Below are 26,060 nucleotides of genomic sequence, written 5' to 3'. Positions count from 1 at the left end.
CCTTCGAGAAGGCGGTAATGAACGACCTGAAGAATTTGAATTCCACAGTACGACCAGTTTTCCACAATACCAGCAAAGAGGAACAATTGGCAATACGTGAACTGACCAATAACCAGGCCATAACCATAAAAACCGCTGATAAGGGCGGAGCAATTGTCATGCAAACTACAGAGGCATACAACCAGGAATGCCTGAGACTCCTATCGGACAGACGCAATTACACTGTACTTGCCCAAGACCCTACCGAATCCCTCAGGAGGACCATTGGGGGAATGATTGAAGAAGCTGTGACACATGATTGGCTTTCCAAGAAGGAATCTGAATTCTTAGTACAGAGCCATCCACGGACACCCCAATTTTACTGCATACCCAAAATCCATAAAAACATAGACAACCCACCCGGGAGACCCATTGTCTCGGGTATCGGCTCAATCCTCGAACCACTCTCAAAATTCTCAGACGCATTCTTACGACCCCTAATTCAGGCCACAGACACCTACCTGAAAGATACAAAAGCTGTCTTACAATTACTCCAAGACCTACCATTTGATCCAAACCACCAACTACTACTCAGCCTGGATGTGGAGAGCTTGTACACCAGCCTCCCCCATGACGAAACCCTGGCCATAATTGAGGAAGTTTTGTACAGTACAAGCTGGCGGTACCACACCCCAAGAGGAGTGGTAATGGAGTGCATTGCACTAGCTCTGACAAAAAACTTTTTCGAGTTCAATGGCACCATATACCTCCAAAGCCATGGCACGAGCATGGGGAGCACTTTTGCGCCGAGCCTGGCGGGGCTGTATGTGCACCATATGGAAACCAACAAAATACTGACTCCACGGAACCCCTACAGAGACAATATACTCACCTGGAAGCGATACATCGATGACATTTTCATCATCTGGGAAGGCGACATAGAGACAGTGACCAGTTTCATGGAATGGCTAAACACCCAGGATCGCTTCCTGAAATTCACCCATTCTGTTTCCAAAAAAGAACTGGTTTTTCTTGACCTCAACATTTACCATCGCAATGGAGGGTTGGAAACCACTACACATTTTAAACCCACAGCCAGGAATTGTCTACTACAGTATGACAGTTTTCATCCGCGACACCTCCGGATGAACCTCCCCTACGGTCAGTTCCTGAGACTCAGGAGGAACTGCACACAGATGGATAGCTACAAATCACAGGCAAAGGACCTAAAAATGAAACTGCAAGCTAGGAAATACCCGGACAGAGTAATCGACACAGCAATGAAGAGAGCCAAGAACAACAACAGGGAGGCTCTCCTTGAAAACAAGGTGGTAACCAGTGATAAACAAACAAGGCCAATATGTATCACCACATACAACACCCATTCAAATGAGGTGTCTAAAATAGTGAACAAACATTGGCGCATCCTGAACTGCGGTGATTTGGAGTTAGAAAAACCAATGTTCTCCCACAGACGCGGGAAGAACCTTAAGGACATCCTTGTACATACACGCCCCAGATCTTCCCCACAACACCAACCTTCTATACGTGGGACACAGGGACATTTCCCATGTGGCAACTGTGCCAGCTGTCACCTGACAAAAAGGAGCACACAGCTTACCTTCACCAATGGCACGAAATGGGACCAGAGAAGGTTGACAAACTGCAACAGCAAAAACGTTGTCTACATTATTACGTGCCCCTGCCGCCTGGAATACATTGGCATGACAACAAGAGCGATAAAAACAAGACTCAATGAACATAAGAGCAATATACGGTGCAAGAAAAATACCACCAAGATGGCCAACCACTTCCTGGAGAAGGGATACTGCGTCAATGACATACACTGGACCATCATTGAACAGTTGCCTTCAGAACATGGCCTTTTTGAGAAGGAGCAGCGTTGGGTGTTCCGTTTGGGGACCCATACATCAGGCCTCAACGATGACATACCATGGGGGCAATTAAGAAACTGAGTTGACATTTATACACCTTTAAATATACACACCTAGTGTGAAATCCACCGTGGGACCGTGCAGAAAAGGTTACCGACACCTTGCTCGCCTGACATATGGAAAAGGAGGAAACATGAGCTCTATGAGACGAGGATGCTCAGGGCAGCTTGTATAATAAGGGGCCGGGATGCTGCCCCATTAATATAAAATAGCGAAACGAATGGTTTGAAGTCATGACAATGTTTCAAAAACAATACATCTCGTTTTTATGCGGCGCGAAACGGAGACGGAGTCTCACTTCATACACACCAAGTTTCACGGAGCATCAGTGACAACAACACATCCCGTTTTGGAACAATGCGCATGCGCCAAAACAGAGACGCACCCTCTCGTTACACACGGGGAAGGGCACTCCTATGCGCATGCGCGAAAGACCACCGCGCCTCTCACCAGATCACCGGTAGACCAAATATGGGCTCCCCGGCGGCTAATTGACTAAATACCTACGCACCGGCCGCTAATTAAGAAAGAACTGGGCGTGTACCCAGCATATAAAAGGGCTCGTCTAAAACACATTCTTAAACACAGCGGAGCCGGCGTAAGGGGCAGCGAAGAGGGATTCTCCTCATAGACCCGTGAGTAATTGAAAGAAACGGACATTTCCAGGCGACATTGTAAGTACCAAACAATATAAACAGTAGGATATCTTGTCCCTTTCTCCTGTTTACAGGCAGCAAGGAAGCCCGGGTAACCCCTACGTTAGACACGGTCTCATGGAGTATTGAACTCCCATTTTTACAGTATGTTTCAGCGGTTTTACCGTTTTAAAGCAATGTCACCTTACCACCTTTGGAAAGTATAGGTGGCACCAAACATGGCCCAAATATAGAGAGTGTGCTTTATGTTGTATGTGTGTTCGTCTTGTATGTGTCCTCTTTTTTCGAATATTTTTCGAATAATTTGGAAATAGTATTTTTCACCATAGGCACGTTAATAATAGTTGTGTAGAGTAAACACTTCGTGCCATGATTATTCTTCAACATTTTAAGACCGCACTTTTTCTGCATGACCAATACCACGGATGTATTTAACCCATGGTCTTTTTTGAAAGCAAGGACTACCAGAAATTTTTTTTTTATCCTTTCTCTCTACAGGTCTGCAAAATAGCGGCTAAAGTTTAGGTACAATAATAGACCTTCACTAATAAATATCACTTTTTTGTATATACACAAATTAGAAAAACGTGAGTAAGGTGGGGATTTTGTGTAACCCTGTCCTGAAGAAGATGTTCTTACATCGAAACATGTTGACACACACCCAGAGGCAGCGCACATAATACTACGCTTTCCTCTTATACTTTTTAATAGTACCAACTCGGGGAACCATTAAAGTTTTTTGAGCCTCCCACGAGTCAGGTCCTTTTTAATTTCCACTCACTTTCCCGACCCCACCACCACACTCACTCACTATATGATAAAACTACCCTCACTATACACCACACATAGCCATAAAAGTGCTCCCGCGTACTCGCTGGTCGCAGCACGCCGTATCCCGTAGAGGGATACGATGACCCCGATGATGAAGCATGACACCAAGGGGCCTGTTGGTGTGTGAGGGGTACCTAAAAACACCAGACGTGCTCCCAACCACAGTAGGGACATCGTCAACCCATAACTTTATGGATTCCTCTTGTTATATAATAGGCTCAAGCCCCATATTGCAGATCTAGTCCACCCTGACCAGGCGGGATTTATGACTCGGAGGGCGACTCACCACAATATTAGACGTGCCCACGTTGCGATCTCGGCATGGGAGAAATTGGGGGAGCAGGGGGCGTTATTCCTAGCGGATATGGACAGGGCATTCGATTCCTTGAGCTGGGTATATCTGTTTGCCCTGCTACGGCACCTTAATTTTGGTCTGCGATTCATGGCTTATCTACAGTTATTATACACAGACCTCATGGCGTCAGTACGAGTGGGGGGAGAAATCTCTCGCTCCTTTCAGGTCCGGAGAGGCACGCGGCAGGGCTGTCCCCTCTCCCCCTATCTATTCGCGCTCGCTATGGAGCCCTTGGCGGCGTGGGTTCGCCTAGAAGCCGAGCTCAAGGGCTGTAGGTGATCACTGGTAAGCATGGGCGTAAAATCCGTTCCGCTCGCGGATTTTGCGGATTTTCGGCAAATTCGCAATCCGCGAACTCTCGCGAACTTGCAGAAAATTCGTAAATCCGTGCGAAGCGGATTTTTTGCTTGATCGCACTTGCCAACTAGAATACTATACAATTTCGCGGGAGTAAACACTTGCGAACACGTAGATGAGGCGGGCAGCGACAATCTCGCAATTGCGAGATTTGCAATTTCGCACAAGAAATCCACCAGCAGGCAGCATAAACCTTGAAAATTATGATTTTTATCAGAATAACTCCTCAGGTTGGCATTTGCCTGCACTTTTTTTTTTGCTCGGAGTCCATTTTGGGGGGGGGGGGTGGGAGGAAGGAAGTGCCCCACAGTCTCCAACTTCCTGTTCGTGTCCAGCAGGCTCCTCCCAGTGCTTTCTTCATGTGCTGGTCACTTTGATTTGGATCTTGACCTGGAAGGATTACTTTTTGTGGATGCTGCTGGATATTTGGATTTTTGCAAAACTGAAAGCACTCAGCAGGTGCAAAAGTTCAATCTTATCATTAGTAACCATTCCCTGTAGTGCCTGGAAGGATTACTTTTTGTGGATGCTGCTGGATATTTGGAGGATTGCAAAACTGAAAGCACTCAGCAGTTGCAAAAGTTCAATCTTATCATTAGTAACCATTCCCTGTAGTGCTTCCTGAGAGGCCCCTTCAGAGTTCAGTTGCCTACTTGCAACTATTCTATGACCCTGATCTGACCCTCACAGCAGGCTCAGGGAATAGCTACAAGTATACAACAAAGGTCCTGTTAAAAAAATTACACTGCAACAGAAAGCAATTACAGATAAGGAAGCAGGTGCCAGCCTGGAAGTTCAAATTCAGTGACACATTAATCAGCCCCTAATTCATTCATGTCAGTTGAGGCAGGGCAGGTGTGCTTTTCCCCCCATAATCTACAGTGATGAACTAGAGGGTTGCATGGGTGAGCCAGAGGGTGGCATGGGTGAGCCAGAGGGTGGCAGTGGTGAAACAGAGGGTGGCAGTGGTGAAACAGAGGGTGCTGTGATGAACCAGACGTAGAAACAACATGGTCGCGACCGTTGCTACCCGACAAGTAAGTTCGCGTTTGCGAACTGGTAAAAAACCCTTGCGAAATGGCAGAAACACTTGCGAACACAAAAAAAAGGAATCCGCAAAATTCGCGAGAGTTCGCGGATTTTGCGGATTGCGAATCCGTAAATACGCAATTTCACGGATTGCCAATTCGCAAAATCCGCCCATGCGTCTCACCGACAAAATAGCACTATATGCTGATGATCTCTTGTTCTTTATTACCGACTTGGACCGGTGCGGCTGCTTCGTATCTTGCAGATTTTTGGTGAAACCTCCGGCCTGTACGTGAACCCGGGCAAATAGACGTTGTGGGTACTGAGTGGACGGCAGCAGGTGGGTGCATGGGCCTCTGGACTACAGCTGGCGACTGGAGGGATGAAATACTTGGGGGTGTACCTGTCGGAGGAGGCGACCACACGCATGAAGATTTGAAGGTTTGGTCCCGCATGCCTCTGGCAATTTTTGGCAGATCAGCTATCTTTAAAATGGTGGCGCTTCCCCGTCTATTGTACCAACTACAAAACCATCCATACCGGATTCCGCCCCGCTGGTTTCAACAGGTCAACTCGGCGTTGGGTGGGTTTCTGTGGGAGGGGGGACTGCACGTGTTGCTCTGCGAACGTGTTTCTTATCCTCCTACATGGTGGGAGTTCGCTACATCCGATGTTCTCTCCTATTATCAGGCGGCTCACTTGTTGGTACTTAACGAGTGGTAGTATGGGGATAGAGGAGACCCGGCCTACGCGGTCGAGCAGCACTTAATGGGCTCCGCGTCCGTGCATGCACTACTGTACTCCGCATAGCTCCGGAAGTGTCTTCCTTCCGCCACTCAGGTGGTATTCTATGTTTGGAGGCGAGCACTGGGTAGGATGGGGTGGTGAAACGTGCTGACCCGAGTGACTCCTCTTTGGCAAAATGGTTGTCTTCCCCGTCTAGATGCCCTACAGGGTTTCAGGGGCTGGGATGCAATAGGGATCTCCTCCTTGGGCGATGTAATGACGGGCTGTACCCTGAAGTCCTTTCAGAACCTGCAGGACGAATATGGGATGCCACGCTCCCAATTCTTTAAATACCTACAGTTTAGGCACGCACTGACACCATACCTGACTGACTTAGGGCCCCTCCCCGAATTTAGTCCGATAGAGGCCAAAGTGTTTATGGGCGAGCTTCCAGGCAAGAAAATTTCACGTATCTATCAAACGCTAGTCCACCATTGCTCCACTGACCTACACAGACTTAGGACAGCGTGGGGAGGGACGTAGGGGACTTAGAAGAAGAGGACTGGGCCGAGGCATTGGCGAATAAGAGGGGAGCGGCTATTTCCACACGCCTACGCCTGATACAATTTAAATACCTACATCGCACATATTTTACCCGAGAGCGGGCATGATTAGCTCCCCCGACTGTCTCTGCTGTGGAGTAGAGGAGGGTACACTTTTGCATACGGTCTGGGGGTGCTCGGCTTTGCAAAGATTCTGGAGTGGGTGTTTGCCTGTTTGTCTGAGGTTTTGGCATGGGAGCTCCCACGCACGCCGAAATGAACTTTGTTGCATGTGATGGAAGGGATCGGGGGCAATAGGTACAAGCGCCACCTGCTATTGTTGGGCTTTACACTGGCAAAGAGGGACATTGCCAAGGCGTGGAAGGCACCTCAAGCTCCGCCATTAACTGCTTGGAAAAATGGTATGGACTTTTGTATGGGACTCGAGCAACCCATATTCATGGCCATAGGGTGCCCCCGTAAACACTTTAAGATCTGGAAGAGATGGGCGGACTATCGCGGGCTGGACCTGGACCCGCCGCCAGAGAGGGCCGCACTCCTGACGATTTGACAGGTGGCTCATGGGTGGAGAGGATGGAGTGTCTCGATAGACTTGGCATGCTATTTTAAGATCTTTCATTGTAAATAAGTGGCAGCATCGGCGCAAACGGAGGGAGGGGGGGTGTTGTTAGTTTAAGTACAAATGTCTAAGATTGTATTGCTGATTTATTGATGTGTGCAGAAGACTTCGGGCCCCGGAGCTATGCAATATATGTGACCTATGACAAATAAAATCTGTTTAAAAAAAAGAAAAAAAAATAGCCACTTCTCTGTGACCTGAGCAGAACTATTCCATGTGTCTGGTGTAAACACTTCTATTGTGGAAGTATCTGACACCCAGTAGCACAACTATTCCCAACATGACATGTGAATGACAATAACGTGTGAACAAGTGGCTGGGTTACTGGATCTATTTAAACTGGATTGCGAGTGTGTGTGGATTGCGAAACCGAGCGCTTGAAGGCGTTTTTACTGCATTTTAATTGCTTTTAAACTTTGTCCTTTGAATTGTAAAATTGTAATTTGCACAGAAATCCAGTGCACTTTGAAAAATTGTCGTTTTCATAATCATACAGTGTCCTGAGGCGGAAAGCCGGGACCTGCACTTAAACATTGGTAGCTAAATCTAAAAACGATATCAGGGTTTTTTAAGGCATTTGCACTTTGTCACTCACCCGATTGTAGCCGACTAAGGGCTACTCGGGCCGCCATTTTGGGTGAGGAGAAGGTTGGAGGGCTAGCATACTAGCGCTAAGCCCCTCCCGCACTCCCGCCCTCGGTAGGATAAAAACAATCGAGAAACCATTCCCCACTGATTGCGAGTGTGTGTGGATGGCAAAACCGAGCGCTTGAAGGCGTTTTTACTGCATTTTAATTGCTTTTAAACATTGTCCTTTGAATTGTAAAATTGTAATTTGCACAGAAATCCAGTGCACTTTGAAAAATTATCGTTTTCATAATCATACAGTGTCCTGAGGCGGAAAGCCGGGACCTGCACTTAAACATTGGTAGCTAAATCTAAAAACGATATCAGGGTTTTTGAAGGCATTTGCACTTTGTCACTCAACCGATTGTAGCCGAGTAAGGGCTACTCGGGGCCGCCATTTTGGGTGAGGAGAAGGTTGGAGGGCTAGGATACTAGCGCTAAGCCCCTCCCGCACTCCCGCCCTCGGTAGGATAAAAACAATCGAGAAACCATTCCCCACTGATTGCGAGTGTGTGTGGATGGCAAAACCGAGCGCTTGAAGGCATTTTTACTGCATTTTAATTGCTTTTAAACTTTGTCCTTTGAATTGTAAAATTGTAATTTGCACAGAAATCCAGTGCACTTTAAAAAATTGTCGTTTTCATAATCATACAGTGTCCTGACGCGGAAAGCCGGGACCTGCACTTAAACAACGGTAGCTAAATCTAAAAACGATATCAGGGTTTTTTAAGGCATTTGCACTTTGTCACTCACCCGATTGTAGCCGAGTAAGGGCTACTCGGGCCGCCATTTTGGGTGAGGAGAAGGTTGGGGGGCTAGCATACTAGCGCTAAGCCCCTCCCGCACTCCCGCCCTCAGTAGGATAAAATGGCACCCTTATACAGGAGGCGCAGCGGACGGGCGCAGCGGGGGCGCCGGCGGGGCGCCGAAGGTATCAGAGCGCTTCACAGCAAATACAGATATGCAGCAAATGAGAATAAGCAAGACAGGAATCAAGAACAACAAGCAGGAAATAGAGTCAGTACGACAGTCATAGGGACTTTGACCGTCAGGCGTGGGGTTCTCCTTAGGCACCAGAGTGTTCAAGGAAGAGGGCTTTGAGTAGCGATTTGAATTGCGGGAAGGAGACGGTCATTCTGATGTGGGGGGGAAGGCGTTCCAGATCCTGGGGGCATTCCCCGCAAAGGATTTATTTGAGGTTTTGCGTTTCTGTGATTTCAGAGGGATGAGTAGTAGTGTGTTGGAGCTTCTGAGGTTCCTGGATTGAACCGCCCTTTTGAGTTTGGAGGCCAGGTATTCCGGTTTGCCTGTATGCAGGGCTTTATGTGTGAGGCAAGCTGTGCGGAAGTTGGCTCGTTGATCAATCTGGAGCCATTTCAGTTCTTTGAGTGCTGGAGAGATGTGGTCAAATTTCTTAGTTCCTGTGACCATTCTTGCTGCTGCGTTGAGGGTGGAGGTGAGAGGTCCTAGGTGCGCCTTGGCAGTTCCAGTCAGCACTGCGATGCCATAGTCAATTCTGGAGATCACAAGTGCCTGCGTGGCCTGTTTCAGGTCTTGGGGGGGGAGGGTTTGATTTTGTATAGAAGTTTCAGGTTCAGGAACGCGCTTTTGGCGGTTTTAGAGATGTGTTTGTTCATGTCCAGTTTGGGATCGAGAGTGATTCCTAGGGATTTAGCGGAATCCGTTGGCGTTAGAGAGACGTTGAGGGCATTTAAGGCTTTGAGCATTCTATTTGTGGGTTTTCATCTTTGTTCGAAATTAGGAGAACTTCTGTTTTTTCTTCATTCAGTTTGAGGTGATTGGCTGCGAGCCACTGTTGGACCTCCACGAGTGTCGTATTAAGTCTGTGAATGTCTGCGATCGAAGTGGTTTTCAAATAGAGTTGTGTGTCGTCCGCGTAAAGGTGGAAGGGGATGTTGGAGTTCCTTAGAAGTGAGGTGAGGGGTTCCATGTAGATGTTGAAGAGTTGTGGCGAGAGTACTGACCCTTGAGGGACTCCTCTACTGATGGGGAGGGGGTCAGATTCGAAGTTGTTGATCTTTATTTTTTGAGTGCGGTTATTCAGAAAAGAGGAGAACCATTTTAAGACTGTCTTTTCGATGCCCGCTCTCTCTCGGAGGGTGTTGAGTAGGAGGGTATGATCCACTGTGTCGAACGCAGCCGAGAGGTCAAGGAGGATGAGAAGGCTACATTGGTTGGAGTCGAGTGACATGTGCAGATCATCTAGGACATTTAGGATTGCGGTTTCAGTACTGCAGCCTTTCCTGAACCCTGATTGGTGTGGGTCCAATAGATTAGAATCCTCAAGATGTTGAGTTAATTGTGAAAGCACGCACCTTTCAAGAATTTTGGCTAGGAACGGAAGGTTCGAGACCGGTCTAAAGTTGTTCAAGTCCGTGAGATCCAGGCCAGGTTTTTTCAGAAGTGGTGTGACTTGACCTAGTTTAAGGCAGTCAGGGATGAAACCCTCGTTCAAGGAGCTGTTGATGATCTTGGCCCAGATAGGGGCTAGAGTGCTCTTCAATTCCTTTGTTAGTCTCGAGGGAAGTTGATCGAGGGAGTGAGATGAGGGTTTAGCGGCGGCGATAAGATTGCTTATCATTTCTTCCTTAATCGGCTGGAAGGATGCCCAGAGGATAGATGGGGTTACTGGAGGGTTGAGGTTGGGTGCAGGGCTCGTGCTGAATGAGCGATCAATTTTGGCGATTTTTTCATTGAAAAAGCTTGCAAACTTTTCGCATTGGGTCTTGGATGCTACGAGGTTGGCTGCCTTAGGGATGGAGGTTTGGTTCCTAATAATGTTGAAGAGTTCTTTGGGGCGGTTTTTGGCATTGTCTAGTGCGGAGCAGAAGAAGGATGACTTTTTGCTCTTGATGTGGGTATAATAGTTTTTGCGTGCTGTCTTGAGTTGGTCTCGATGGAGGGCGGTGCGGTTGGTCCCCCAGGTTCTTTCCACGGCTCTTAGATGTCTTCTTTCCTCATTGATGTCAGTAGAGAACCAAGACCTAGAGGGCATGCTTCTGGATTTTTTTAGTTTTAGAGGTGCCAGCTGATCCAGGGCGAGTTCCAGGGTGGAACGGTAGAGCGAGGTGAGTTCCGAGGTAGAGAGGGACTCCGTCGTGTTCGTGATGTGGTGATCTGACCAGTCCACCGGGATGATGTGATCAATCGAGATTGCATTTTTGTTCGCAATGATGGCATCCTGGGTCGCTCCTCTGTAATGCGTTTCCTCTGAGCAGTGTTGGATCAAATCATTGTCTTGTAGAAGGGTGTTGAGAGATTGAATCAGTGGGTTATTGGATTCATTCCATCTTAGATTGAGGTTGCCTAGAATTAAACTATTGTCGCTGTTAAGTGCTGATTGGGTGATGAAGTCCGAGAGCTGAGCTTTAAATTCGTTGGAATTGCCTTGGGGATGGTAAAGGAGATGGCATTGCGTGAGCTCTGACAGTGAGATTTGATGTTGACCGACAGGCATTCAAAGGAACTGTATAGGCAGGAGGGAGCTTCGGAGATGGAGAGGTCATTCTTGTGGATAATTGCTATGCCCCCACCTTTGTGTAAGGGCCTGTCTTTGCGGATAATTGAGAAGCCGGGTGGCACCAGCATGTCCAGAATGGGGAGGGATAGGGTGTTTAGCCATGTTTCCGTGATGAAGGCTACATCCAGGTCATGAGAGAGGATGGCTTCTGCTATTTCCGTAGCATGTTTGACTGCAGACCGGCTGTTAATAAGCATACAGTTAATGGGGGGTCTTCTTTCGCTTTCAGGCTTGGCTCTGGGTATGGATGAAAGAAACAGTGGAGGTCTAGTGGCTCTAGGGGGGGGAGGTCTCTACCCACTCCGGTGATGACTTGTATCGAGGAGGTGTGATTCGAGTTTGTGAGCGGATCCTGGGCTGACTGGTTCGGGAGGAGTTCGGGCGAGGCGACGGGAGCGCTCACTTCCTGGGGGGAGAGGGAGGTTATAGTTCTTCTGGGATTGACTGTTTGCGGTTCCGTCTGGTCTTTAGTGCGATGAGGCAGGGAGCCTGGGTGCGGATGAGCCCTGTTGGTAGTGGGAAAGTCCTTCCTAGGGGGGGGGGGAGATGTGGGGAGGAGGGGATGTAGGGAAGGGCAACTGGAGAATCCCTAGAGCATATAGGGTTTCCTTCAGGCCAATGATCAGGGTCGCGATCTGAGCATCAATAAGGTCGAGGCCAAGTGAGAGCTCGGGTGAGGGGGAGAGGAGGGGAGGATCTCTGTGGTGGGGAGGATCTCTCAGGGGGGAGGTTGAGGGCTAGTGGTGAATTGGGAGCTGGGGAGAGGGTGGGTGGGGGTCCTTTGGGGATGAGTGGGGGGCTGACTACTGGGAGTTAGGGAGTGATGTGAGGAGGGCAGGGGTGGAGGGAGAGGGTGAGCTGGGGCGGGAGAGGACGTCGGATTCACGGAGTGGGAGAGCAATGAAGGGTGGGGATATTGGGGTGGGTCTCTAATGGCGGAGGATAGGTAGCTAGGGGTGCTTCCGGGGGTGGGGAGAGGGGAGTTGGAGGTCCTCTGGGGATGGGAGGGTGGCTGAGTAGTGGAAGGTTGGGGGTGGGGGGTAGGGGACGGGAGTTGAGTAATAGGGGGAACTAGGGCTGAAGGTGTTGTCTGATTGGCGGAGTGACTAAGTAGAGTAGAAAGGGGACGTTGGGGTGGCGGGGACATCTGAGGGTTGTGAATTTGTAATGAGATAATATGTGTGGGGGGTGGTTTTGTGGGGGTAATGGATAGTGGCCCTCTTAAGTGTGGGGAAGAGAGAGTCGAAGAACTCTTGAGCTAATATGTGTGGGGGGGTGGTTTTGTGGGGGTAATGGATAGTGGCCCTCTTAAGTGTGGGGAAGAGAGAGTCGAAGAACTCTAGGTTCTCGTCTTTCGCCTGAATTAGAATGGTGCCATTCTCATAGATGGTGATGGCGATGTCTCCAGTCAGAGACTGTTGGGTCAAAGGGGCGATAGTTAGTTTGCAATTATGTTCTATGAAGGTGGTTTTGGAGACGGGGAGGGATGAGTAAAAGATCGTTGTCCAAACGTCAGGTCTGTTGGAGTGGAAAATGAAGTCCATTTTCCTCTGATCTCTAGTAGTGCAGTGGTAGGTGTCAACAACTAGCGTTTCGGGGTGTAGCCTAATTATATTCTGTTTGAAGCGTTTTTTTGCTTTGAAGGAGAGGCTGTGTGGGAATGTTATGGCGAAGGTGTTCTGCCCTTGGGGCGATAGGTGGTTGGAGGAGGGGCAAAGATGCGTGTCCAATTGTGTGGACGGGGGCATCTTAGCTGGGCTGAGGGGGAGGCGAGACCTCCGGGGCAGGTAAGGGGGAGAGTAGGACGGGGGGAGGAGGGTTTAAGAATCGCTGTAGAGGTAGAATTGGTGAGGAGGTAGCGGGTGAGTGCTAGGGGAAAAGTGGATCGGGGAAGGTTGCGAGGGGTGGGTCGGTGTTCACGAGGGGGGTAGGGGAGGGCTTTCTAGCAAAGTATGGGGTTAGCGCCAGGGTCCTGGGGAGATTGGGAGTCAGATGCAGTCTGCTCTGGTGAGAACGGTGGTCAGCGAGTTAAGGGGTGAGCTCTGCATCGAAAGTCGGGCGAGGTGTTGAGTGAGGAGGGGGTACAGGTGTTCCTAGTAGAGAGAGCCAGGTGATGGTTGAAGGAGAGTGGTCTGCTGCGGGTACTGGTGGAGGCGCGCTGTCAAATAGGGTCTCTGAAGTCCCTTGGATGTGAGAAGTTGAAACGCCGGAGTAAGTGTATTTATCCGATCGGTTTCCCTGCCCAAAAGGTGACCGGAATGATCTAGCTCACCAGCGTTAAAGTCTTGGGGCTAGCGAAGCGGGTGGTCTAGGCGTATGAAATAGGCAGAGTCGGTCCAAGAGCCCTGCTCAAGTAATATCAAGTATGGGGTCCCACAGGGGGCCTCATTGAGTCCAACCCTTTTTAATGTGTTTGTTTCTTCACTTGCTGAGATAGGGAGAAAGTGGGGTGTCGAGATCTGTTCTTACGCAGACGACACCCAGCTGATGATCACATTGGACGAAGAAGATGACCCTAAGGATAGGTTATTGAACTGTTTAACTGAACTAGCCAACTGGATGCACAATCACTGCCTTAAGTTAAACGCAGATAAATCCGTATGAAATAGGCAGAGTCGGTCCAAGAGCCCTGCTCAAGTAATATCAAGTATGGGGTCCCACAGGGGGCCTCATTGAGTCCAACCCTTTTTAATGTGTTTGTTTCTTCACTTGCTGAGATAGGGAGAAAGTGGGGTGTCGAGATCTGTTCTTACGCAGACGACACCCAGCTGATGATCACATTGGACGAAGAAGATGACCCTAAGGATAGGTTATTGAACTGTTTAACTGAACTAGCCAACTGGATGCACAATCACTGCCTTAAGTTAAACGCAGATAAATCCGAAGTACTGTTGTTTGGTAGACAAACACAGCTATGGGACAACAGCTGGTGGCCCACAACTCTGGGCACCGCTCCCAGTCCAGCTACAACGGCCAAGAATTTAGGCGTGACTTTGGATAACACCTTGAGCATGAAAGCCCACGTATCAACAATCTGTGGCAAAGGCTTTGCTATACTCAAGATGCTCCGGCGAGTTTTCCCATGGATCCCTATTGAGTGTAGGAAAATTCTGGTCCAATCCTTATTAATGAGCAGGCTGGATTATGGAAACTCTCTGTTAGTGGGTATGGCTGACTACCTCTTTTCTAAACTACAAATTGTACAGAACGCTGCGGCGAAGGCTATCTGTAATAAAAAAAGTATGACCCAGCCAAAAGCTGCCTGCGTGAGCTTCATTGGCTACCAATGAGGCAGAGAGCCACGTTTAAGCTGCTGTGCATAACGCACAGAGCTTTACACAATACTGGCCCTCAGATCCTAAAAAATAAAATCAGATTTTACGCTCCTTCTAGGAACCTGCGATTCCGCACGGCAGCTAGAGCAAGAAATACTCGTGTGAAAACAGCTAGGATGGGTGGACGGGCGTTCTCCCACCTGGCGGCAAATAGCTGGAATGAGTTACCCATGGAGCTTAGATTAACTGACTGTTATTTGTCCTTTAGAAGGCAATTAAAAACATTTATTTTCCTAAATCTGACTAAATTATAACTGTGACCCTGTTATTTGCCAACTACCCACTTCTGTCATGACAGCGCCGTGATATCCTATCCAGGATGATTGTTCGCGCTCTACAAGTACCACTGACATTGACATTGACATATTTAGGTGCTATACCTTTTGACAAATATGTGACTACAGGGGGTACCATTTTCACCCCCAGGCCATTAAGCTCTATTTCCCTAGAGTCTGGGAACCTTTTCCTTGGGTTGTAAAGGTAGGACTGACGTTTGATAACTATGCACATCACATTCACTTACTTAGCATAAGGAGTAGAGATAGCAGTCCCCATTGGCCGTGACGAATGCCCCTGACCAGTATTGGCAAGATTGGCGGCAGAAACATGTTGGATTAACATGGATGGTAAAGCCATTGTACCCAGTATACACAAAAGAAGGGGTGAGGGGACGGACTCACCTACCCTGAGCCCACTGTCAACACTTAATGCACCAAGAGGAGTTGGGAGTAATAAAATATATTGTGTGATGGCATGTGCTGTATTTGCTAATACTGCCCTCACTCACACAAATGTGTGACATGCTTCATCATTGGGCTGCTTACAAAAACACCCCAGCGTAGCCATGCATGGGGTAGAGCGATAGGGTTGGGTAAGACAATACAACACAAAAGACACAAAATAATTATACAGTGACTGGGAACGACGGTACTGAAAGTGCAGTGTAGAGTGATTTAAAACTAGCTTGGAAGTGTCGCTGTGCCTAAAACTTTATTCCTGGAACTTCAGGCCAGGCGTTAAAAAATGTGAAGTATGGTGGTGTTTGGGAGATCCTACTCCTAGCACCCCTCCCTTACTGCCAGGTGGTCAACATGTTTCGGCTGTTAGTGTATGCCCCTCATGTAAGGTAACGCTGGCCTTCCTCAGGACTCTACCTGTCCTAGTACGCTCTCACTCTCACCTCCAATAGAGATGAGAGGGTAACTTAAAGCCAGTTCCTTCCATGTCAAGGAAATCCCTCTAAATAGGTAATGAAAGTACTAAGGAACCGATAGAAATAACAAGAAGAGACAACCAGTCAGAAGTAGTGGTCTCATACAGGCAGTGGCGGCTGGTGACATTTGAAAGGGGTGGGCCGTAAAGTTACCGTGGTACTGCACTCAGGCGAGCGCTCTTTGCGCGCGAGCCGGAGCAACCTATGGGGGGTTCGGGGGGTTCAGCCCCTCCGAGAAAAATTTGAAAAAAAGTGGATAAAGGGATCTTTTTTTAAGCAAATGTGAGGAAGCAGGAAGGTTGATAAAGCACTTGCGAAAGTGTTATGACAGGATCTGGAACAACATCCTCATATCCATCAACTTCACCTCAACACTGCTGCAATGTATGAAATATTTGAAGACACACTTCTTCAAAGAATAGTATATCACAATGCAGTAACAAATCACTGGAGGAGCCACTGATTCATGATGCAAGTAATATAGGAGAAAATGTGTCAGAATGATGGCCCACATTTTATTAGACTGAACAAAGTTAATTTTCTTAATCAGCAGAACATGCTAAGCTACTAAAGCCTATTTGTAATGCAATATGTTGCACCAGCCTTGGCACCAAAGCACTTCATGCTCCTTCTACAGATATTAAACAGAAGAGAGGCGCCCTCCGCTGCACTTGATCGAAACAGGCTGTGCCCAGGTGCAAACCGCTTTATTACATTTTAGGCAAGATACTCTTTGCAGTCCAAGGAGACTCGACTGTGGCATGTACTCAAGTTGACCATGAGACGGAAATAAAATCTCAAAATGCATCTTTTGTGACATCTTTGTGCACCTACTCCAAGACAGACATAACTTAAGGCAAGCCACTTTTAACGATTTTGCTAGACAACACTTCACACACAAGCATCACACTTGCATGCTGTTTAGAATGGCCATACAATCGAACCAGGCTTTTTCACCTTTAGAGCCCAATCAAGGCATAGATATTTTGCCAGATCACAGTTCTTACATGGTGGATGAAATACTTTCCACAGGTGGCTAGAGTAGACAAAGAAACCCATGCTATGTACCCACAGTCCCAAAAATAGCATGCATTTTGTTTTATTCTCGAGACGGGGCAAAAACCACAGCAATGTGCAAAACATTGATTGCCAAATGACGTATTCCTGGTACCGAGTCAGCTAGCCCCCATCAAAATGTTCATGCTGCACTGATCTAGTGACTCAGGACAAGTCATAGTGTAAAGTGTGCTGCATAGGAGTAGATATGAGTTATTGTTACTAGTACCATTATTTCCATACATGTTTTCCCAAAGCACACTGTTTTCCACTATTCTCCCTCTTGCACCCGAGAGATCTGGGAATGGAATTACAAGTAATTGCAACTGAACAAGGCCTTTGAACACCCAAAGATGAATCATTAATGTAGGAAGTGTATTTAAAATTCCACAATGGCATGTAATATTTATCCGTCCCATGTAAAATTCATGCCTGTAACTTGATTTAATCTATTCGTGATCGGCATAACATTCAATGGCATAATTAGATGCAAGAAATTCCTTCATTCTCGAGCTTACATACTTACAATCGGCACACACGCGCTTTGGAACCCCTGAACCTAAAATGGAGTAAAAACTATTGGTTGTCTCAAAACAACAACCAAAAGCACTTCTCCAGAGTTGCTGGTCACCAATGCCCAGAAATAATATGCCCCCATTAAGAACTAGGCAAAACAGAACAGACCCTGATGTAATCAGGAAATCACACAAAGGTTAAAAACAGCCACAGTCACATTAAGCATAGCTAACAGTCGCGGCCGGCATTACGTACGGGTGGGGGGGGGGGGGGGGTTGGAAATGGGGTCCCACTCGCGAGGGGATGAGGGGGAGGCGGGAGGGGTATGGAAACGAAAAATAAATATATAAAATAAAATACAGTACTCTCACCGTCCGAGACTTCATCCCGAATCCCGCCGTCCTCGATTTGAAGTCCTGCAGCAGCACGTCATCAGGAAGGCGGCGCTGCAGGCAGCCTCCCGCCCCTCCACCGCCTCGTTCTTGATTGGTGCGGCCGGCTGCCCCAGGCTAAGTAATTTTCTCGCTGAGAGAACAGGGAGAGTGAGTGGGTGGTGTTACTCAAGGGCAGGGGGAGTGGCTTGGGGGAGTGGCTTTCCCACTATTGTTAATACTGTCTGTGTGGGCGGCCTCAGGCAGCCCACACAGTCAGTATTAACAACAGTGGGCAAGCCACTCCCCCTGCCCTCGAGTAACACCCACTCTAAACCAGGAAGTTAGTTCTGCTTTCTCCCCGTGCGAGAAGGCAGAAACAAATGGTAGTTATAAATAACTACCATTTGTTTCTGCCTTCTCGCACGGCGAGAAAGCAGGGGGGGCGGCGCCCTAACGCCCCCATGGGAAAACCGCCACTGCATACAGGTATAAGTTTTTGTCTTAGAATTTGTGTAAACCACCATACAATCCAATGTGTGAATCGGTAACTAGTCAAAATATCGATTTTTTTATCGACTTTTTATAGACATAATATCGAGTCAAAAATATAGAATAGACATAATATCGAATAGACATAATATAGACTACCAAAATATCGACTAGTACATTTTAATATCGAATAGAATGGACATAATATCGACTAGACATAATATAGACAACGAAAATATCGAATTTTAGGTAAGTTAATATTAATTTTTATTTTTTGTGTAATATAATTCTGTAGCGGGTTGTGGGTTTATAGGGGAATAGGGTGGGAAGTAATTTAATTATAATTAATCAAATATGTTAATTTATTTATTGTTATTTATTTAGAATTAATTGTTAATTAATTATTAATTGGTAATTAATTAACATATAATTGGTAATTAATTTTAATTGATTAATTGATAAATAATTACATTTTAGTAATTTATTTTCTGTAGCGGGTTGTGGGTTTATAGGGGAATAGGGTGGGAAGTAATTTAATTATAATTAATTAAATATGTTAATTAATTAATTTGTAATTATTTTGAATTAATTGGTAATTAATTTTTAATTGATAATTAATTAATTGTTAATTGATAATTAATTTTAATTAATTGTTTAATTGACAATTATGTGAATAATATATTTTTTTTCTGTAGCGGGTTGTGGGTTTATAGGGGAATAGGGTGGAAAGTAATAAATTAAATATGTTAAATAATTAATTGATTCGTATTTATTCATAATAAATTGTCAAATAATTTTTAATTGGTAAATAAATAATTTTTTATTGATAATTAATTTGTATTAATTGATTAATTGATAATTATGTGAATAATATTATTTTTTTAGTAGCGGGCTGTTGGTTTATAGGGGAATAGGGGGGGAAGTAATTTAATATAATTAATTAAACATGATAATTAATTAATTGGTATTTTTTTAAATAAATTGGTTATACATTTTTAATTGGTAATTAATTAATTCTTAATTGGTAATTAAAATGTATTAATTGATTAATTTATAATTATGTGATTTATATTAATTTATTTTCACTACAGTGGGGATATTAGAATTTACCCCTACGCTATCCTACGCTTTCCCTACTGTTGCACTCGCTGGAGTGGGAATAGTAATTTTTACCCCTAAGCTATCCAACGCTTTCCCTACTGTTGCACTCGCTGGAGTTGGAATAATAAATGTTACCCCTACGCTATCCAATGCTTTCCCTACTGTTACACTCGCTGGAGTGGGAATAGTAATTTTTACCCCTACACTATCCAACGCTTTCCCTACTGTTGCACTCTCTGGAGTGGGAATAGTAATTTTTACCCCTACGCTATCCAACGCTTACCCTACTGATGCACTTGCTGGAGTGGGAATAGTAATTTTTACCCCTATGCTATCCAACGCTTTCCCTACTGTTGCACTCTCTGGAGTTGGAATAGTAAATGGTACCCCTACGCTATCCAATGCTTTCCCTACTGTTGCACTCTCTGGAGTGGGAATAGTAATTTTTACCCCTATGCTATCCAACGCTTTCCCTACTGTTGCACTCGCTGGAGTTGGAATAGTAAATGTTACCCCTATGCTATCCAATGCTTTCCCTACTGTTGCACTCGCTGAAGTGGGAATAGTAATTTTTACCCCTACGCTATCCAACGCTTTCCCTACTGTTGCACTCTCTGGAGTGGGAATAGTAATTTTTACCCCTACGCTATCCAACGCTTACCCTACTGATGCACTTGCTGGAGTGGGAATAGTAATTTTTATCCCTATGCTATCCAACGCTTTCCCTACTGTTGCACTCTCTGGAGTTGGAATAGTAAATTTTTCTCTCTGCGCTATCCAATGCTTTCCCTACTGTTGCACTCGCTGGAGTGGGAATAGTAATTTTTACCTCTACGCTATCCAACGCTTTCCCTACTGTTGCACTCTCTGGAGTGGGAATAGTAATTTTTACCCCTACGCTATCCAACGCTTACCCTACTGATGCACTTGCTGGAGTGGGAATAGTAATTTTTACCCCTATGCTATCCAACGCTTTCCCTACTGTTGCACTCGCTGGAGTTGGAATAGTAAATGTTACCCCTATGCTATCCAATGCTTTCCCTACTGTTGCACTCGCTGAAGTGGGAATAGTAATTTTTACCCCTACGCTGTCCAACGCTTTCCCTACTGTTGCACTCTCTGGAGTGGGAATAGTAATTTTTACCCCTACGCTATCCAACGCTTACCCTACTGATGCACTTGCTGGAGTGGGAATAGTAATTTTTATCCCTATGCTATCCAACGCTTTCCCTACTGTTGCACTCTCTGGAGTTGGAATAGTAAATTTTACCCCTGCGCTATCCAATGCTTTCCCTACTGTTGCACTCGCTGGAGTGGGAATAGTAATTTTTACCTCTACGCTATCCAACGCTTTCCCTACTGTTGCACTCTCTGGAGTGGGAATAGTAATTTTTACCCCTACGCTATCCAACGCTTACCCTACTGATGCACTTGCTGGAGTGGGAATAGTAATTTTTACCCCTATGCTATCCAACGCTTTCCCTACTGTTGCACTCGCTGGAGTTGGAATAGTAAATGTTACCCCTACGCTATCCAATGCTTTCCCTACTGTAACACTCACTGGAGTGGGAATAGTAACTTTTACCCCTACGCTATTCAACGCTTTCCCTACTGTTGCACTCTCTGGAGTGGGAATAGTAATTTTTACCCCTACGCTATCCAACGCTTACCCTACTGATGCACTTGCTGGAGTGGGAATAGTAATTTTTACCCCTATGCTATCCAACGCTTTCCCTACTGTTGCACTCTCTGGAGTTGGAATAGTAAATTTTACCCCTACGCTATCCAATGCTTTCCCTACGGTTGCACTCGCTGGAGTGGGAATAGTAATTTTTACCGCTACGCTATCCAACTCTTTCCCTACTGTTGCACTCTCTGGAGTGGGAATAGTAATTTTTACCCCTACGCTATCCAACGCTTACCCTACTGATGCACTTGCTGGAGTGGGAATAGTAATTTTTACCCCTCTGCTATCCAACGCTTTCCCTACTGTTGCACTAGCTGGAGTTGGAATAGTAAATGTTACCCCTACGCTATCCAATGCTTTCCCTACTGTTGCACTCGCTGGAGTGGGAATAGTACATTTTTACCCCTACGCTATCCAACGCTTTCCCTACTGTTGCATTCTCTGGAGAGGGAATAGTAATTTTTACCCCTACGCTATCCAACTCTTACCCTACTGATGCACTTGCTGGAGTGGGAATAGTAATTTTTATCCCTATGCTATCCAACACTTTCCCTACTGTTGCACTCTCTGGAGTTGGAATAGTAAATTTTACCCCTACGCTATCCAACGCTTTCCCTACTGTTGCACTTGCTGGAGTTGGAATAGTAATTTTTACCCCTACGCTATCCAACGCTTTCCCTACTGTTGCACTCTTTGGAGTGGGAATAGTAATTTTTACCCCTACGCTATCCAATGCTTTCCCTACTGTTGCACTCGCTGGAGTGGGAATAGTAATTTTTACCCCTACGCTATCCAACGCTTTCCCTACTGTTGCACTTGCTGGAGTTGGAATAGTAACTTTTTACCCCTACGCTATCCGACGCTTTCCCTACTGTTGCACTCGCTGGAGTTGGAATAGTAATTTTTACCCCTACGCTATCCAACGCTTTCCCTACTGTTGCACTCTTTGGTGTGGGAATAGTAATTTTTACCCCTACGCTATCCAATGCTTTCCCTACTGTTGCACTCGCTGGAGTGGGAATAGTAATTTTTACCCATACGCTAACCAACGCTTTCCCTACTGTTGCACTCGCTGGAGTTGGAATAGTAATTTTTACCCCTACGCTATCCAACGCTTTCCTTACTGTTGCATTCTTTGGAGTGGGAATAGTAATTTTTACCCCTACGCTATCCAACGCTTTCCCTACTGTTGCACTCTCTGGAGTGTGAATAGTAATTTTTACCCCTACGCTATCCAACGCTTTCCCTTCTGTTGCACTCACTGGAGGCGTTACAGTACATTTAAACCTCTTGCTATCCTACAGTAAAAATATTGTATATGTTTTGTTAATAATATGTATATATATATATATATATATATATATGTATTAAAAATAAAATAAAAATTTAAAGTTATATTAATTATTTTTTAATGTTACGTTTATTTAAGTATTTCAGTCAGTCAGTCATAAAACTTTTATTCGGTTACCATATTTTTGTAGCCATGAAAAATACATATAATAGGTAAATATACAATGAGTAACAGTTAAAATCAACAGCGGAAAAATAGATACAGCATAAAAAGATTTTAAAAACAAGTTTTTGCTTGAGATATTCTAGCAGAGTAAAATTCATTGACACACTACTGAGAAATTAAGGAAATATAGATTGCATTAATCATAGATTACAACGATATTTGATACATGATTTTAAGAAGCTGGCTACACACTTTGCTATGTATTCAGATTCCAAATATTGCATCGCTAAATAAGCAGGGCGGCAAGATCTCAGTCCCATTATACGCAGCCGTGGAATAATCCAGTGCTTGGGGGGGAGCTCGTAGTATTTGCAGGACAGCACTACATGAAGCGTCGACTGGGAAGATAGACCGTCACATGGACACTTCGTGATAATTGATGACCAGTCCTGCTGTCTTGGGAAAGAGACTATACGGAAAAAGGAATTAAATCGGAACCTTGTCAAAAGATATTTTTCATAGGAACTTAGGTGAAAGGTTAAGTAGGGTTTGATACCAGGTGTAATTTGTACAGTTAAAATCTGGACATTCGAGGGTTTGTGCAATTCTTGGGATAGGCGCAGTGCCCTTAAATGGGTTAAACATAGCTTTTTAAAATCTTTCCTTGTAATGTCCATCAGGGCAGAAGGCTCTACAAAGTAAGAAATAAGGTCCAAGTCTTCAAAAAAAGTTTCTCACGTATGTAAGCCAGGGGATTTTTTACCAGTTTGCCAGGCCCAGACAGTCCATTATAAGTGAACGGGTCAAATGGCACTGTGACTTCGTCCAAATTCGATGCCACAGATGGATGGGTTGGCATCTGATGTTATCAATTAAATAGTCCATACCCAACTCAATGTGGCAACCGAACGTGGGTGCACTTTGGGGTACTGCCAATAGGTATTTTACAAATCTGTTCTCAACCAATTGTAAGGTGTCTATGTCGGCATAGCCCCAGACCCCTGCACCATTGACTGCTACGCTATGGCACTTTGCATAGTAGATTTTTAATAATTCTGCCGGGGCTGGTTTTCCCAATTTCCTCGAGAAGGAGACGAGCGCCGAAGTAGCTCTTTTGAAAAGTAATTTCTTGCTACTCATGGCCTGTTTCCAGCTCAGTTTATCGTCCATCAGGATGCCCAGATAAGGATACACCTTGGTACATTCCAGCTTAATTTTATCAATGTAAATTGATTTTGGTTTCTTTAATCCATTCCCAGTGTGCATGACATAGGTTTTTCTAATGGTCACTTTTAGACCCAGGGATGCCATGAAATTGCAGTATTTATTGAGCTGGTTCTGCAATTGAATTGGAGTTCTAGCTAAAATCACGGAGTCGTCCGCATATAATAGTGCGGGTATAGGGCGATGATTAATAGATGGAAGGTCCTGGCTCCCTTCCAGCATGGCCAATTCTAGGCCATTTGTATAAAGATTAAATAGGAAGGGAGCCAGGCCACACCCCTGTCTAACTCCCTTGTTGATGGGAAATGAGGGGGAAAGTTCGCCGTTCACCCCGTATCTGACACGAGCTGTCGCGCCAGAGTAGAGTTCGCGGAGGAAAACAACAAGGGGGGATCATCCCCCAATTCACTAAGAATTGTCCACAATCTGGCATGCGAGACGCAGTCAAATGCTGCGCTAAGGTCTACGTACACTAGGTACAAGTTCCCTTTCTTAGCTCCAGCATATTTGTCAATTAAGAGGGCAAGGTTTAGTGCCTGTTCAACAGTTCCCAATCCCTCCTGGAACCCATAGTGCAGGTCGGTCATGATGTTATTTGTGGTAGCCCAATCTTGGAGACGCTCCAGTATCAACCGGCCTGCAACTTTGCCTAGGGAATCCAGGAGGGAAATGGGCCTGTAGCAGGCAGGGTCATTTTGGTCGCCCTTCTTAAAAATAGGGAGCAAAATGGAGGTGGACCAGGAATCAATTAGACCAGTGGATGTAACTGCTGCTAGAACTCGGGTTATAAGAGGGGACCATAGTTCCTGATTATGATTAAAAATATCCAGTGGTACCCCATCCGGGCCGGGAGCCTTTCCAGATTTAGAGGCGGACAGGGCTCTAATAACATCATCGTGGGTGAAAGAGAGCTGGATTGGGTAGATCTGATCCCCAGGCGGACTGCCCGCCACCTGGCCCTCGAAGTTAGTCTCGGCTTGAGTTCCACCAAATATCTTGGAGAAGTGGGTTACCCACTCCTCGGCAGTTATTGCAACATCTAGATGTTGGGTAGTTGGTGCATCAACCAGGAAGGGAGATTTTACTACACGCCAAAACAGGGAACTATCCTTTAGTAAGCAGCTCTCATGCAGTTGGGCCCACAGGTTTTTCTTTATTTCCTGTCTACATTTTTTTTGTGCTAAATTGTAGTGCTTTCTAAGTTTGTTAACCTCAGGTTTGTCTCTGACAGGGTTTCGCAGGGCCGCCTTTACGTTAGAAAGGGCTTTGCGGCATTGCGAATTAAACCAGCCCTTTTTAGGGGATTTTTTGCACTTTTGGTTGCGGAACAGCTCTTCTCTAATAATTCTGATGATTTCAATAAAACTAGTTAAAATCAACTGTGGGGCAGACTCTATAGCTAAGCATTTGTACACCCATGGAAGTGCTCTCTTTATTACTTTACCGGTAAGTGCTACCAGGTCTGTTTTGGCCCATTTAACAGAAAAGCCATTTAGCTTATCCATTCTCAAGGATTGTTGAGTTAGTAGGCTAGGTAAGTTTGTTTTGGGCGGATCAGACTTAGCTATCACTGTCACGCTGTTGGGAAAGTGGTCACTGCTGGGATCAGAACCTGTTTTGAAATTTACCAAGTGGCCCTTCATGTTCTGGGAGGACAAAATATAATCATTAACACTTGACAGGCCCCTACCGTGAAATGTTGGCAAAAAATCAACAGGAGGGTCAGTTAGCTTGTTTACAAAATCCATCTCTAGAGAGAAGAGACAATCATTCAAACAGTTACCGCTGTTCGTATGTGTGAAATGGGACAGAGAGGACCCATTTTCATCAGTGAGACCACAAAGACCATTTTTATAGTTGCTACACAGTGAAATGTTAAAATCCCCACCCCAAATCACATTTAAGGGGGAGGAAGGACGTTGGTTCCGCTGTTCAGTTAAAAAGTAAGAGATTTCGTTTAGGATTTTAACACAATCAACTAAAAGAAGGTTATTATAAAAATTTACCAAAAAGAACGTCATATATGTGTTCACTGTTACTTTTAGAATTTGATAGTTCTCCTCGGCTTTTAATTCAAGTAAGTCCGTACTGGGTAAGGTGTTTGATACGTACACTGCTAAGCCACCCTTAGATCTGCCGGACATGCTAGGGCTTGCGGGGGCAAAGAAAGTTTTGTAACCCAGTAGGTGGATAGGAGTAGTCAACCAAGTTTCCTGTAGGCAGACTATGTGATGTGCATTGATTGTTTCTAACCACGATTGCTGAATAATTTTGGTGCGTAACCCCGCTACATTCCAGAATAAAATGGAAAACTCTAAAGATAGGGATGATGAAAATGGTGTTTCTTGAGGTAACATCGTATCTGTTAGGG

The 26,060-nt window shown here is 45.6% G+C and overlaps 1 long non-coding RNA gene across 1 annotated transcript in view; it reads right to left on the bottom strand.

Moving 5' to 3' along the window:
- LOC144825165 (uncharacterized) overlaps positions 1-17,816 on the bottom strand; it is a 109,401-nt gene extending 91,585 nt beyond the window's left edge. Inside the window, exon 1 of the long non-coding RNA XR_013609308.1 lies at positions 17,730-17,816. This is a non-coding gene — a long non-coding RNA (uncharacterized LOC144825165). The remainder of the gene's footprint in view (positions 1-17,729) is intronic.
- Positions 17,817-26,060: the final 8,244 nt, after the last annotated feature.

Source organism: Lissotriton helveticus, chromosome 3_1 (assembly GCF_964261635.1).
Source record: "Lissotriton helveticus chromosome 3_1, aLisHel1.1, whole genome shotgun sequence".
In the NCBI taxonomy this organism is placed as follows: domain Eukaryota; kingdom Metazoa; phylum Chordata; class Amphibia; order Caudata; family Salamandridae; genus Lissotriton; species Lissotriton helveticus.
This window is presented reverse-complemented; position numbering and strand designations above follow the sequence as displayed.